We start from the raw sequence: 12,376 nt of genomic DNA on the forward strand, positions 1-12,376 counted from the left end.
CATGACTATTCCCCAGGACCCTACGCAGATGGTCCAGATGCTCTGTCCATGTCTGGCCGTAGACAACCTAGATAGGCCACACTGTAGTCCTCATAGCCTTGTAACACCCAGTCCATCAGCGGCTGGAAGGGAGCATGTGCACCTGAAACGGTGATCTGAAACAGACCCAGGGATGTGCAGAAAGTAGTGAGCAATTTAGATGGGTCATCCAGGGGAACCTGCCAGTAGCCATTGCAAAAGTCCGGTATAGTAATATAGTTTGCCCATCCAATCCTTTCTGGTAGGTAATCAATGCGGGGCATAGGTAGATTAAAAAAAAAGAAATGGCATTCAACTTCCAGAAATCAACGCATACCCTCAGAGTGCCATCCTTCTTGGGGACGATGATGATCGGACTGATCCTCTCACTTTTCGAAGGTTCAGTGATACCTAGATCCAGCATGGTCTGAATCTGATCTTTCAGCCGTGCCCCCCCACCACAAGTTGCTCAGGCTCTCTGTAGCAGTGTTGGCATACTGAGCGCTGGTCAGGCCTGATCCTGACGAATGTTGTAGGACCTCTGTCAACCCTGGTCTCTGCTGGAACAGCTGTGGAAGATCAGCAAAGGCACTCTGCAGCTCACCGGTTGACAGCCATTGAGATGGGAGAGGTCTACCTTCCCAGGCCCTTTTCAGGCCTCCACGACCCCTTCTGAATCATCATCAGTGGGTGCATCATATCAACAGAGGCAGGAGAACCAGCATATTTCTCAAGGCACCATTGCCAGGGTGACTTTCTCGGTCTCTTGGTTCCTCCCTCGCACAGACTAGCATCAAAATCGGGCAGAGTTTGAACCCAGCTTTTGTTTTAGCATGAGTCATGACAAAATAAGAAACAGCACCATTACTCGTGAATTAACAAATGGAGGTGATCGGCTATTTCCCCTCGGTAACTCATGTAACACGGGCAAATCTCTCCCCAAATTCATGTCAACTAGTAGTTTCTCCGGCATCCCCACTTTCATCAAGAGCTTGTGGTCATCCAGCTCAACAGTGAGTTCTGCCAGTGCTCAGACTTCCAGTCACTGTGGACACCTCGAATAGGTGTTTGGTGACAGTAGTCAACCGCAAAAGCAAGGGATACAGTAAGTTTTCTTAATTAATGGCAGTGAGCTACCAGAATCTAAAAGAGCCTTCACAGGTTTTCCATTAACTTTTTCTATTATAAATATCGGCTCTTTCTTATCGCATTCTGCCTTTTTTCTATTCCCACACTCAAGCATTACAGTTGTTATCATCATTATCACATTCTCCTTCTCTTAGTACAGAGTACATACCTGACAATTTGGGCTTCTTTGGAGGACACACAGAGGACTGGCTGCTGACAATGGTAACAAATAAGTCTTAGAAGAAACTACCAAAGGTTTTTTTTCTGCTCTTGTTTCTCCCACTCCCCAATTCTGCAGAGTTACCCTGAGAGTCCCTTGGAGAGTGAGGAACTCTGTTACTTCAGAATGATGGCTGTGACAACGCACCCTCATGGGCAATGAGGTACTGCAGGGCAAGTCAGGCCGAAGTGAGTCCAACCACAGTGTGACCCGTTTGTCTGGAGGAAGAACCTGCAGCAGCTGCTCCAGAACAATGGCCTTACCAACCTCCTCCTTGGATTTCTGCTCTGGTCAAATCTATCAATGGTAGAGACCCACCAGGAAATGTTAAGTCTCAGTGGGTGTCTCCCCTGGTGGTAGAGTACTGGAACAGGTTGGCATAGGGATAGGTTTCTGCCGAGATATCAGATTTAGCCAGCAGCACCTCCTTCAGGTCAGGGTAGTTGTTCTTGTAAATTTGCCCTGCGCTCTTTCAAGCTTATTGATATCTTTCCTGTAAGTAGTTGACCAGAACTGCAAACAATTTAGCCTCACCAACATTTTAGAAACATTGAAACATAGAAAACCTACAGCACAATACATGCCCTTTGGCCCACAATGTTGTGCCGAACAAGTCCCTACCTTAGAAATGACTAGGGTTACCCATAGCCCTCTATTTTTCTAAGCTCCATGTACCTATCCAAAAGTCGCTTAAAAGACCCTATCGTATCCACCTCCACCACCGTTGCCAGCAGCCCATTCCATGCACTCACCACTCGCTGCGTAAAAAATTTACCCCTGACATTTCCTTTGTACCTACTCCCAAGCACCTTAAACCTGTGCCCTCCTGTGGCAGCCATTTCAGCCATGGGAAAATCCACACGATCAATGCCTCTCTGACTATCCACACGATCAATTCCTCTCATCATCTTGTACACCTCTATCAGGTCACCTCTCATCCTCTGTCGCTCCAAGGAGAAAAGGATGAAATTTTGAACAACTTCAACATAATATTCCAACTCCTGTACTCAATGTCCTGATTTATGAAGGCTCTCTTTACGACGCTGTTTACCTGTGATGCTTTCTGTTCTACCCCACAGCCCAGAACCCTACCGTTCACTGTGTAAGTCTTACCCTGGTTTGCACCCAGTAAACTCTTATTTATTTAACTTTTTTCATCTCCCTCTGCATGATCAAGGGTCCTTACAATGAAAGGATTTTCTTTTAAACTTCGGTCGTTTTTCACAGGCATTCATAGCAGGCAATATGAATATAGTTAGCTATGTCCCATATATATCAACATATCCAGTTATACATACATATACATACGTATATCAACATATCCAGTTGGGGTTCTGATACGTTATAACTCTAAAATACCTTTTTACCAGGTCATTAATGACATCATGCAGCTGTGAATGAGGGTCCACCACTTCTCTTCATCCTTCTCAACTCCACTGTATCCTTTGGCATGGTTAGTTACACCATCTTCCCCCAAAACCTCTCTAACTTCTGAGTGAGATTTGTTCTATAAGGATTCATTCTTACCTCTGTCTTTCTACTCAGACTACTCTGTTCTTTTCCCATATCTGTGTTGTTATCTTTGGAGTGTCTCAAAAATATTTCTTAAGTTCTCATTTCTCATTTTCATCCTGTTACTTTTCAGTTCTACCCCTTCACCAGCTCTCTCAACAATACTTTAACGAAGAGCAGTAGAGTTATCCTAACGAATGTTTCACCTTCAATCAGCATCACTAACGTAGCAAAACAATTTTGAATTGTTTTTGTCTGGTCTAATGGGGACTGCACATCAAGAGTACTTTGGGGTGCCCTAAAGCCATGCAAGAAAGAATAGGTGAAATACTGTATGTCTTTTATCCAATGCCACATAGTTCAGAAAACATATGCACACACGTTTTGTGTTTCATGTGATAGACTTTCATATTTGAGCCAAATATTACAAAGCTATCCCCACTATCCAGACCATGCCCTCTTCTTGCTTTTACAATGAGGTACAAGGTACAGAAGCCTTAGGTCCTACACCACCGAGTTCAGGAACAGTTATCCATCTACAACCATCAGGCTCCTGAATCAGTGTGGGTTAATTTCATTCACCACTATTCTGAACTGATTCCATGACTGATAGACTCATTTCAGGATTCTTTACAACTCTTATAACTTTAATTTGCACAGATTATCTTTGCACATTGGTTGTTCGTCAGACCTTCACTATTTATGTACAGTTTTTTGTCAAATTCTATTGTATTTTTTCTTTCTCCTGTGAATACCTGCAAGAAAATAAATCTCAACATAGCACATGTCAACATATACATACTTTAGTAATAAATTTATTTTGATTTTTGAACTTTGAGTTTTGAACAAAATGTTTTCAACCTTTTCACACTACTCTGTCACAATGAAGTGGCAAATCCAGCAAGTGGCACAAGTTGTCACAAATAGTTCTTGCATAAAAATTTCCTGTGAAGATATTGGCACCTAAGTGAATCTGGACGTAAAGAAATCAACTTGAAACTTGTACTTCTGTTGCATTTATTTAGTCTTTTGCATTGAGAAAGTATTTTAAAACCTGTTGATTAGATTTTGTTAGTTTTCTAGGTTGGAGTGTTTTCTTTCATGGACTGCTTTGAATTGTATCAATTGTTGCCAAAAACTTATTACTCATATGTTCCATTTAGTTTAAATTGTGGTTCTTGATTAAGCAGATGTAAGTTTTAATGCAAGTTTTTTTATAGTTATTTTCCTCAAGCTGCTTACTCTCAAAATCTTCAAAGTTGAAAATAAATGTATCATCGAAGTACACTAATGTTGCAACATAGAATCTAGGGATTCATTTTTTTGTGGGCACACAATAGGACCAATGAAAGACCACACTCAACAGGATAGACAAACAACCAACCTGCAAAAGACAACAAACTGTGCAAATACAAAACAGAAAATTAATTAATGTTGAGAACATGAATTGTAGAGTCTCCAAAAATGAGTCCACAGGTTGTGGAATCAGTTCACTGTTGGGGTGAGTAAAGTTATCCACTTTGGTACAAACTGTACCTGAAGCTGATGGTGTGGGACATAACCTTCTTCCTGATGGCAGCAGTGAGAAGAGACCATGGCCTGGATGTTGGGGGTCCTTGATAATGGATCTGATTTCTTATGTCAGTGTCCTTTGTAAATATGCTCAATGGTGCAGAAGGCTTTCCCTGCATTTCCTTATACTGCAACTAAACATGGCTTTAAAAGAAAGTTAATGCTGAGAATGTGCTGTGAACTGAACACTCTTGGTAGAGTGCCAAAATTTCAGGTCAGTGTGCTTCCCACTGGAGGCTGTTTCTTGTTTGCGTGCCCTCAAAAAAGGTGTGTAAAAGTAAGAGTATTTAAAAATTTGCCAAATTAGTCAAATTGGAAGGTAAAGTCAATAAGTAAAGTGTTATTCCCAGTGTGACTACAGCAAAGATAAATGAAATATTTCAAGCTATTATTAGATAAAAATACTCCAAGTAGAAATGTTTCTATAATTTTACTAAAAATGTCAAGGGATTGAAATAAAGTTATAAGAAAAATAACATCCAATCATTAAGCATTTTGCTTCAAACATGAAATAAAATTAGTGAATTCTTTTAAACAAAATCAGCAAGTAAGCTACTTATAAATATGGAAAGACCTACATACACATATTGTGTACTACCAAAGCATGAATGTGGTTATTGGCAAGAACACTCTCAAGTTAGCTTTACAAGCTGCTTTGCCGATTAGAATATATGACAGGATTTTGTTCAACTCTCCTGACATTACTTTTATCACAAATAAGTCCCAACAAAGCATGATCATTGTCCAAGGTAACCTTTCCATCTTATTATTTTAGTTTTTGGTATAACCCTTGTATGTGATGCAATTCCAGAATGGTGTAAACTCTATGAAGGTGTGCTATGTTTGCTGTCCCTTGAAGGGAAAGCAAAGTTTCATGAACTTTTATTAATTGAGGTACAGTGTGGAACAGGCCGTTCAAGCTGCTCTGCCCAGAGACCTCCCAATTTAATCTGAGCCTAGTCATCTCAGGTTCACTTTAAAACTAACTCGCCTCCTCTGTTGTGTTTTATAACTCCAAAACATAAAACTAAATGAAAGAAAAATATAGGAGTCGTGTTTCTCTTTAGTGAGGTGCGCATACATGACATGGTGATGTAATGATGTATGTCATTCACATACTCTTAGTTATTTATTTACTGAGATTCAGCACAGAATAGGCACTTCTAGCCTTTTGAGCCACGCCACCTAGCAATCCCCCGATTTAATCTGAACCTAATCACGGGACAATTTACAATGACCAATTAACCTACTGTAATGTTGAATCAGGTTTGCCAGTCTGGCAAGTGAAGGAGAAAACACTGACTGTGAATAAGTATATTAATCTTTTATTTACAGACGGTAAAAGTTCAACCAAACACTCAAGTTCCCCAAGTTACAGACACTACAAAGTTGAATATTCAACAAACACACTTAGTTAAAAGTGCACGCAGAGCATACATTCCCGATGGTCATGTGCACCGCTTGCCTTAAACAAAGGAAGAGAAAGAACCTCCCACACGAGCTCTCTATTTACCCAGGATATTTGAAACTGCACACCAGGCAGCTAGCCAATGGGAAAAGCAGCTGCAGTTTCTAAACTAACCAATCACGATGGAAGCAACTTTCAACAATCAGATTGAAGCACCTTCAATAACTCCAAAAGACTGAAGTAGGGTGAATACTGAAAGGCTTTTATTCGCAGTACAAGACGACTTCCATGCTGAGTGTCTGCCCCCAGACTGAGGGGGAGGAGCAAGGCGAAATCACCTTTATTCAGGGGTCTGTGGGAGGAGCCACAGGGGCAGTCAGCAGAGGGGTTTATCAAGACAGTTAACCCAGTTACAACATATATACGGTTTACCACACAGATTAAGCCCTCTCTCCCCCACAGGACACCTACCAACCGGTACCTCTTTGGACTGTGGGAAGAAACTGGAGCACCTGCAGGAAACCCCACACAGTAATGGGGAGAATGTACAAACTCCCTGCAGGAACAGCGGGAATTGAACCCTGGTCACTGGTATTGTAAAGCATTGTGCTAACCACTATGTTACCGTGGCACCCTTTCTTTAACTATTATGCATAAAATTTGTTTACCCTTCAGCTATGGTTCCAACTGTTTTACAATTTCCATGCCACTGCCTAGCATTTGAGAAATTACATACCATAGTTATTGCAGGTGAACTGAGATTGATTTTTATTCACACTAAATCCAATTATAATATCAGCTATTGTAAATTGTGCATGGCACAGTCGTAAAACATTATAAGATAAATATTTGATATCTTGATAAAGAGGAGAATAATATAGTCAGAATTGTTGAACGACATTCATTTGACCCACTGATGTAAGAAATATATATTTAAAAAGATATAGCTTTTATGTTAGGATTAGAGATTTATGAGTGAAAGTTCATAACTACATTGTTAGCTGAAATACAGTAGTAGCAATGCCCTCTGCATTTAAAATCATATTCATTTTCAGTTCTGGCTTCCTTCATACTCCTTCCCTTCTCCTTACCTGCCTATCACCTTCCCCTGGTGCTCTTCCTCCTTCCCTTTCTCCCAAAGACCATTCTTCTCTCCTATCAGATTCTTTCTTCTCCACTCTGTTACCTTTTCCACCTATCTCTTCCCAGCTTCTCACTTCATCCCCTCCCCCACCCACCTACCTTTCCCCTCACCTGGCAGCTTGTGCTCCTTTCCATCCCCCCTACCTTCTTATTCTGGATTCTTCCCCTTTTCTTTCCAGTCCTGATGAAGGATCTCAGCCCGAAATGTCGACTGCTTATTCCCCTCCTTTGATGCTGCCAGACCTGCTGAGTTTCTCCAGCATTTTGTGTGTTGGTCCATACACTTCATTCTTTTTGTGATAAATTTATATCTTTTAATCATTAGTTCACACATTAGAGGAGCAATTATTTTTCAATGTACTCTATCAAAACTCCTTATAATTTGGAACAGTCCTATTTCACTCTTCTGTTTGTTGCAATAAAGGACGTTAGACGGAGAAGCTGGAGTAGACCATCTGGACCTCCCACCTTGCCTCTGTTCAGTAAGATCATGGCTGATATGTTACCTGAAAGTTACCGATTTATGAGAACCATATACCCCTTAATTCCCTTAATGTTTAAAACTGTGTTGATTTCTTTTTTAATACATTCAACAACTGAGCCTCCGATGTCCCCTTTGGTAGAGAATGTAAAGTTTCACTCCTTTTTGGGTGAAGAAATTACTCCTCTTTTCTGTCCTGAATGGCTGATCCATTGAGACCGTGGCATCCAGGACACCAGAATAATCAACTACCACATCAAACCCAGAAAGAAGCTCATAGGAGATCATTACTTATTTTTCTAATAGAGGACTAATCTGTATAATCTTTGCTCAGGTCACAAACCACCCTTCCACAAATCAATCTGGTGAACCTTCATCATAAGTATTGTATATCTTTCAAAGTATGAAGACCATAAGACAAAGGAGCAGAAGTTGGCCATTCGGCCCATCGAGTCTACTCCGCCATTTTATCATGAGCTGATCCATTCTCCCATTTAGTCCCACTCCCCCGCCTTCTCACCATAACCTTTGATGCCCTGGCTACTCAGTTACCTATCAATCTCTGCCTTAAATACACCCAATGACTTGGCCTCCACTGCTGCCCGTGGCAACAAATTCCATAGATTCACCACCCTCTGGCTAAAAAAATTTCTTCGTATCTCTATTCTGAATGGGCACCCTTCAATCCTTAAGTCATGCCCTCTCGTACTGGACTCCCTCATCACGGGAAACAACTTTGCCACATCCACTCTGTCCATGCCTTTCAACATACGAAATGTTTCTATGAGGTCTTCCCTCATTCTTCTAAACTCCAAGGAATACAGTCCAAGAGCGGACAAACGTTCCTCATATGTTAACCCTCTCATTCCCGGAATCATTCTAGTGAATCTTCTCTGTACCCTCTCCAATGTTAGCACATCCTTTCTTAAATAAGGAGACCAAAACTGCCCACAGTACTCCAAGTGAGGTCTCACCAGCGCCTTATAGAGCCTCAACATCACATCCCTGCTCCTATACTCTATTCCTCTAGAAATGAATGCCAACATTGCATTTGCCTTCTTCACCACCGACTCAACCTGGAGGTTAACTGTAAGGGTATCCTGTACAAGGACTCCCAAGTCCTGTTGCATCTCAGAACTTTGAATTTTCTCTCCATTTAAATAATAGTCTGCCCGTTTATTATTTCTGCCAAAGTGCATAACCATACACTTTCCAACATTGTATTTCATTTGCCACTTCTTTACCCATTCTTCCAATCTATCCAAGTCTCTCTGTAGACTCTCTGTTTCCTCAGCACTACCGGCCCCTCCACCTATCTTCGTATCATCAGCAAGCTTAGCCACAAAGCCATCTATTCCATAATCCAAATCGTTGATGTATAATGTAAAAAGAAGTGGCCCCAACATGGACCCCTGTGGAACACCACTGGTAACTGGCAGCCAACCAGAATAGCATCCCTTTATTCCCACTCTCTGTTTCCTGCCAATCAGTCAACGCTCTATCCACATATGCAACTTTCCCGTAATTACATGGGCTCTTATCTTGTTAAGTAGCCTCATGTGTGGCACCTTGTCAAAGGCCTTCTGAATATCCAAATATACAACATCCACTGCATCTCCCTTGTCTAGCCTACTTGTAATTTCCTCAAAAAATTGTAATAGGTTTGTCAGGAAGGATTTTCCTTTAAGGAAACCATGCTGAGTTCTGCCTATCTTGTCATATGCCTCCAGGTACTCTGTAATCTCATCCTTGACAATCGACTCCAACAACTTCCCAACCACCGATGTCAAGCTAACAGGTCTATAATTTCCTTTTTGCTTCCTTGCCCCCTTCTTAAATAGTGGAGTAACATTTGCAATCTTCCAGTCCTCCGGAACCATGCCAGAATCTATCGACTTTTGAAAGATCATCGCTAATGTCTCCGCAATCTCCACAGCTACTTCCTTCAGAACACGCGGGTGCATTCCATCTGGTCTGGGAGATTTATCTACCTTTAGACTATTCAGCTTCCTGAATACTTTCTCTGTCATAATTGTGACTGCACACACTTCTCTTCCCTGCCACGTCTGAGTGTCTGGTATACTGCTGATGTCTTCCTCAGTGAAGACTGATGCAAAATACTCATTCAGTTCCTCCGCCATCTCCTTATCTCCAATTACAATTTCTCCAGCATCATTTTCTATCGGTCCTGTATCTACTCTCACCTGTCTTTTACTCTTTATATACTTGAAAAAGCTTTTAGTATCCTCTTTGATATTATTTGCTAGCTTCCTTTCATGGTTCATCTTTTCCCTCTTAATGACCTCCTTAGTTTCCTTTTGTAAGCTTTTAAAAACTTCCCAATCCTCTGTCTTCCCACTAATTTTTGCTTCCTTGTATGCCCTCTCCTTTGCTTTAACTTTGGCTTTGACTTCTCTTGTCAGCCACGGTTGCATCCTTTTTCCATTTGAAAATTTCTTCTTTTTTGGAATATACCTGTCTTGCACCTTCCTCACTTCTCGCATAAACTCTGCTCTGCTGCTCTGCTGTCTTTCCTGCCAGTGTCCCTTTCCAGTCAACTTTGGCCAGTTCCTCTCTCATGCCACTGTAATTTCCTTTACTCCACTGAAACACCGGCACATCAGATTTCAGCTTCTTTTTTTCAAATCTCACAGTCAGCTCAATCATGTTATGATCACTGCTTCCTAAGGGTTCCTTCACCTCAATCTCTCTAATCACCTCCAGTTCATTACACAATACCCAATCCAGTACAGCCAATCTCCTAGTGGGCTCAACAACAAGCTGTTCTAAAAAGCCATCTCGCAGACATTCTACAAATTCTCTCTCTTGAGATCCAGTGCCGACCTGATTTTCCCAATCCACTCGCATGTTAAAATCCCCCACAATTATCATAACACTGCCCTTCTGACAAGCTTTTTCTATTTCCTGTTGTAATTTGTAGTCCACATCACTGCAGCTGCTTGGAGGCCTATAAATAACTGCCATCAGGGTCCTTTTACCCCTGCGATTTCTTAGCTCAACCCATAAAGATTCTGCACCTTCCGATGCTATGTCACCGCTTTCTACTGATTTAGTATCACTTCTTACCAATAAAGCCACGACTTCCCCTCTGCCTACCTTCCTATCCTTCCGATACACCGTGTATCCTTGGACATTCAGCTCCCAGAGACATGCATCCTTTAGCCAGGTCTCAGTGATGGCCACAATATCATACCTGCCAATCTGTAGCTGTACGACAAGATCATCCATCTTATTCCTTATGCTGCGTGCATTTAAGTATAACACCTTAAGACCAGTATTTGGTACTTTTCGCTTTGATTTCATTGCAACTTTATTGCACTGCAACTCATCCCAATGGCTACAAATTTGCTCCATTACCTGCCTGTCTTTCCTGACATCTTTACTGCTCACTATCTTTGATTTATTTCTGTTTTTCCCTTCCTCCGCTCTATCATTCCGGTTCCCATTCCCCTGCCAAATTAGTTTAAACCCTCCCTAACAGTTCTATTAAACCTTCCCGCCAGGATATTGGTCCCCTTCGGGTTCAGGTGTAACCCATCCATTTTGAACAGGTCATGCTTCCCCCAGAAGAGATCCCAATGGTTCAAGAATCTGAAGCCCTGCCCCATGAAGTCTGTAATCGATAAAGTAAATCCTGTTGTATTTATCTTTGCTGTCTTAGATGGCAAGGTGTTGTAATGGTAGATCCTTCCTTCCTGACAACTGAAATTTGGGAATTTCTTGTTCATGCTACCGGGTTGGAGACTGCGCAGGTGGAACATGGGATGCTTACTTCAGTCCCGTCCCCTACCCACCTGGCCTGACCTTTCACCTTCTAGCTCTGTCCTCCTTCCTTCTGACATTTTCCCCCTTCCTTTCCAGTCCCAATGAAGGGTCTCGTCCCAAGACATCGACTGTTGATTCCTCTCCATAGATGCTGCCTGGTCTTGCTGAGTTCCTCCAGCATTTTGTGGGTGCTGCTCTGGAAAATGGGCTGCTGTTCCTTAATTTGCACTTAGCCTCGACCTGGCAATGGAAGAGGCTTTGGAGAGACAGGAAGTAGGGCGATGAAGACCCTGTGTGGTCAGATGGAATTAGTTTATTTTGGTGTCATGCTTTGTGCAGACACTGCGGGCCAAGGTGTCTGTTCAAGGTGTCTGTTCTCTGTGTAGGTGCAGAAAATGCCAGAAACACTCAGAATGTCACATGGCATCTATAAAGAGGGAAGTGGATTCAAACTTTCAGGTCAATATTCCTGTATCAGGATTATTTCTTTAAAATGTGGTTACTATTGTATCATTGGAAAACGTGCAGCCATTTTCACCACCTCAAGAACAATGTGGTAATTAACTAATTAAATTGTTTTATTTATGAATATTCATATCAGATTGCATTGTGCAGTTGCTGCAACGCAAGAAATTTCACTTCACACATATTATCACATCAGTGATAATAAACCTGATTCTGATTCTGACAGTGTAGACAATATTTTATGTCTGTTTATGAAGGTAGATAGGATTCCTGAACACTAACATATCAGATATCCTGTCTTGGGTTCCACACATAGACACAATCACGACGAAGGCATGCAGTCCCTCTTCATTCTTAAAAGCTTCAGGAGATTTGGAATGTCTCCAAATACTTAAACTATGTTTGTATTTATACTTTGTATTTATTTTATTTCTTACATCCGAGGGTGTAAAAATTTTTATGTTGCGTCTCCATCGCAACGTACAAGCAATAAGGAAGGGAAATGTGGAGGAATATTGCTCAGACACTAAGATTGTATACATAATTGTTTTGTATACATGTATGTACAGACAGATATGCAACCAGATCAATGTTTATTGATAAATCTGATGGGCTGATGAAAGAAGCTGTCCCACAGCCTGTT

At 41.5% G+C, this 12,376-nt stretch overlaps 1 protein-coding gene across 4 annotated transcripts in view; it reads right to left on the bottom strand.

Moving 5' to 3' along the window:
• LOC140209954 (protein FAM107B-like) overlaps positions 1–12,376 on the bottom strand; it is a 112,883-nt gene that overhangs the window by 71,407 nt on the left and 29,100 nt on the right. The window contains exon 1 of one of the 4 annotated variants that reach the window (XM_072278645.1): positions 7,146–7,369. The exons of the other annotated variants lie outside the window; for them this stretch is intronic. The gene's annotated coding sequence lies outside the window, so the exon portion shown is untranslated. Of the gene's footprint in view, positions 1–7,145; positions 7,370–12,376 lie in introns of those variants that run through there. 4 annotated transcript variants of the gene reach the window in all.

Source organism: Mobula birostris, chromosome 14 (genome assembly GCF_030028105.1).
Source record: "Mobula birostris isolate sMobBir1 chromosome 14, sMobBir1.hap1, whole genome shotgun sequence".
In the NCBI taxonomy this organism is placed as follows: Eukaryota; Metazoa; Chordata; class Chondrichthyes; order Myliobatiformes; family Myliobatidae; genus Mobula; species Mobula birostris.